Raw genomic sequence first — 4,665 nt, forward strand, 5'->3', positions numbered from 1 at the left:
TCTTGAGAGTTATGATATTTTTGTGTAACAAAAGAGATCTGAAGTTGTTAAAAATAATCCTTATGACAAAAAACCTCACACTGGATTCAAGCCAGCCACTGCCATTCACATGTGTGATATCAGTTGTGAAGGTAAGGAGGAAGACAGTGAGAATTCAGATAGGAGGTGTCAGTGTTCGTACACTTCATTTGCACGTGAGCAGCCCAGTGCAGTCAACAGTCCAAGACAGACAAGGTCAAGTTCTGAGGATCCACGCCTAGAAAATGCAAATAAAAGTGGAGCTGAGAGAGTTTGGTGTGTTTTTATCCAAATATCTGCCAATACCATTACACAGACTCTGATTAGTTTCACATACACTGTGAATCCTGAAACAAATGTGAGTTTTTCTTGTTAATATTTTGCCTTGTCCAGTGATGTGGTAGCCTGCAGAGGCAGCTCAGGATACAGCCACCCAAGGGTCTGTTACCACTGAAAATGATTTGATTATCATTGCGTTTCATCTCACAAGAGAGCCAGCAATGTGCTGTGTTGTATCATTAGCAAATTATGTGTTTTATGGAATATGAGATTATAAAAAAAACAATGGGACAGCTTCACACTAGGGTCTGAGTATTGCCCAGGCAAGGAGACAAGGACAATCTGCTTAGCAATGTGCTGATGATCTCTTCAGAGGTTGGCTAACCATGTGGGCAGTCACGAGCTGCCAGTTTACTGCTAGGCAGTAATTAGTGTCTCCAGAACAGGCAGAGACAGTAAGTGTTCTGGTGGGAAGAAAGTGAGTCTCATTTCTGACTAATGACCGAGGAAATCCTCAGGGTGGGAGAATATTTAAATCTAATTGGGATCTTGAGAAATGGCAGGCTGTATAAGGAAGCATGTTGTCCTAAACTGAGGTCCTAGCCTGTGCTAAGTCAACCTGCTGAAGCAAAGAAAGCATCAGTAACAAGGTGCTCATCATGGGGATTAGGCAAATACCCATAGTTTGTTACCTAGATACAAAGATGGAGAGCAAGGTTCAAGGTCTTTTTGATCCGATTCTTGAGGCAAAGTGTCCACCTTGTGTGTTTATTTTCAGATATTTGTATATAAGTATTTTTATTACTTTAGTCTGATGTGTTAGGAATTATTTCAGGAACAGCAACACACACCAGTTCTGTAGCCATGGTAATCCTTTAGGACAAGATGTTGGGACCTTTCAGATGTGCCTCACCTGCCGATACGCTCCTCCAGGATGTTACTGGTAACACAACACAACTCTGATTAACTGCATAGATTGGCATGAAATTTAATCCTCAACACTTGGGTCCTGGGAAAAAGTGTTCAAATCCCAAGGGAATTTACAAAACCTATCCTAAAAAACCCAGACACTTTTCAATTTAAATTTCTGTGATCTGCCAACATTAAAAATGGCAAAACTGTTCGATTTCAGCAAATGATGACTTTTGATTCAGCTGCATTATATTGAGGAGAGTATTTACTCCTTGAACAGACAATGTTTTCCTGCTGAATGTAGGTTACTAAGAAGTCTTAAAAACTGACAGGGTAATGCTGTTCCAAAGATGAGATAAAAGAGGGGCTATTTAATATGAATAGTTGCATTTTGTGTTCTTGAGATAACCCTGAGTTTACTACTTTGTGATGAGGAATAGCTGCAAGGAAGAAAACCAATTATGAGTTCCAGTACCCATTGACCATCAGATAGTATGAGTGTGTATCTCAGATGGAAAATACTGCACCTTAGCGCTATGTTGATTGGTTCAGTAACAACGTGCTTTTTATTCTCATACAAATGATTTATTTATATGGTGGGTTGCTCCTTACCAGTGGATGCAGCAACGTGGGGATTGGGGGCGACAGGTATTGTGCGTCTCATGGTTTCTCGTCTCAGGCACAGGAGCTGGGTAAACAATGGGAAAAATATTGTATTTGATTCTCTGCATGGAACAACCTCTATCACAGCTCACTTTCCTGTGACCGTTAGTACATCCAGACAGATGCTTTGGAAGGAGACCTTTTTCTGTTGTAAATACAACAATTTGGACTGTCAAGTAAACCCCTCTACACCAAAATGTTTGCCAAGCTGCTGTTACCTCAGCTGCTTGGGCTGCTGGGGCACTTTTGAAGCAAGCTGGCTGAACCACAGCTGGGAGGATGAGGTGTCTGGCCATGTGCTCCATGCTGCTGCCTTTGCACTGTTTTTGGCATTTGAATGCACCGTGAGTTGACTGACCCTGCAAAAATGGCAAAAAATATGAGTGCGGCAGAAGAAGGAGTAGCAGTTTACAAGCATAATGAGTCCAATTGCTCTATGTTGCAGTACCAGAAATTTTGCAAGGGCGAAGCAAGGAGAGCATGGGGGGAATTGCATCAGCAAAAGGAAGGGCTATGACACCTCCCTTGCCAAGAAGCTGTTAATTTTACTCAGCTGGTTTGTGAACCCATGCCCTTGATGGGAGGAGATCAGGCTGGTGAGCAGGACCTATACTTGCTTATAGTTACAGGATTCTTCAAGGTAACTCACAGATTCATTAACTCATTCTTTCTTTAGGTTTTTCCAGGCTTTCCTGGTTATTTAAGCTAATGAGGTCACAATTAATTTATTTTTGTGAGGGCTGAAAACAGCAATGACTGTTGCAGGTTTTTCTCTATCATCTGTTATTTGTTCTTCCCTGGTAAGCAGTAATCCATACTTTTTCTCGTTTTATTTCACCTTAATAGTATCTAGCAAATCAAAACAGATTTGCGGTCTGACCCTTAGTGTAGCTGGTCCTCTGCTTTTATGCAGATAGATACTATATACATCTATGACCCACAGTTTCTGGCTCAAGTAACTTAAATGCTATGGCTGAGTACAAATAAGAATTCAGCAGAAATTAGCAGGCTTCCCTTTCTGAGATCTGACCTAGGGAGTATGCAGAAAGGATCCAACCCTAGCAGGGCAGCAGAACATAGATGTGAGTATTTCCAGCTCTGTTCTCCACACTCCTTCCAGTACCAAAAGAAAAGTCTTCCATTTTCCATCTTTTTTTTTTTTTTTGAAAGAAATACTATAGGAAAAAATCCCATCCAGCTCTGGACAAATGTAGTAGTCTGATGACTTTTTAGAAATTCTATGTTTAGAAGGGGTAGGCAGTGCAATCGAGGAATGTATCTATTGGTGGAAACCTAGGGATCTGATCAGAAAGCCTGAAAATTGTGCAAAAACTAAAACACTAGGTCTTACTCAGTACAATTTATTAACAAGAAACAAGAAACCAAACAAACATAATATTTTCAGCAAGTTACAGGAAGAATTAATAACAGAAAAATACCAAATGTCTAGTCAATCACAACTGTTTGCCATAATAGATCTGACCCTCCTTGTGTAGGGAAAAAGGCTTCCTATGAACATTTCAGCAATTTCATGTGATGATGCTTTAAGAATAAATCCATTTACCTCACTTGTCCCTATTTTCTACTGCCTTCTGTAAACAAGATGACGTCTGAAGTGATTGGACAATAGTTAAGTATTAAAAATATAACTTCAACTGCAATTTTAAAAAAAATGTTTATAATTCAGATCAGTTAGAGTGACACAGATATCCTGGGGACTTTGTTTCTTAGCAACACATTCATGGAGTCTTTAAGAAAAAGTCCTGTGGTTGCAGGACTATAAACATGTATCTATCTGGCTGTTTAATTTCAGCACCATGGTTGCAAAATAAATACTTGCTACAGATGTTTGCAAAGATAAAACCATTTTACTTTTCTTTTTTTTTTTTTAAATCTACTGCCAGTAGTAGGTTGACAAGTTAAAATACTTGAGGTAAAAAACTGTTATCAGTAGAACATCACTACCAAGTAGCTACCATTCCCAGCAAAAGTTTGTGTGCGTGTATTTACTTTCTTCTGAAGCCAGCATAAGAAAAATAGTTTAAATTCCATTATCAGTTATAAATTCAGATATTTGTAATCTAAAACAATTTCTTCATTGGATTACGTGTTTCAGTCCTATTTTTGCTTCAGATGCACTGAAGGCAGAGGTCTGTGGAAGTGAGGGCTCCTGCCGGAGAACTTGTAATAGTCCGTGCTAAAGCAGCCTAGTAGCCTAAAGTGAAACTTTTGCACTTGGACAAGTGATAAAGTCTAAATTCCATTTCAGGATTCAAATTTTTGATTTTATAATCCTTGATGAGCAGTGACTTCTGGTAATTTCTAGGGTGCCTTAATTTTCATCCATTAAGTTCCTCAGATGCCTGAAACACCATGTGCTATCTGCTGCTCCTTCTGGCCTACGTGACACTGTCATGAGAGGAAGATGAAGAGGGCAGACCTTTAATCCATGGTTGCCTGAAGCAATTAATTCCCCACTTCCTAAAACAGTAATTTGACATCCGTCATCTGTGTTGAAGGTATTCTGGTTTGCAAAACCCAGCGTGACTGACCCCCCCAGCAGGGAAGGATCATGATTGCAATGCATAACTGAAGTGCTTACCCCTTAACAGAAAACTGTGCTGAGCCCCAGAGCCCAGTTATTGCTGAACTCATGACAACCAAGTTCTTTTGTGAGTATGAGACCTTGAACTTGATGCATTCATCTGGTATGTGGGTGATGAGACCTTCTCTGTTGTTTTCCCTTTTCATTCTCTGGTATTTTTCCACTGCAGTGGAGGCAATATCTGAGGC

The sequence above is a fragment of the Nipponia nippon genome, unplaced genomic scaffold (genome assembly GCF_047370975.1).
Source record: "Nipponia nippon isolate SJK-2023a ecotype South Korea unplaced genomic scaffold, ASM4737097v1 scaffold_5, whole genome shotgun sequence".
NCBI classification, from domain to species: Eukaryota; Metazoa; Chordata; class Aves; order Pelecaniformes; family Threskiornithidae; genus Nipponia; species Nipponia nippon.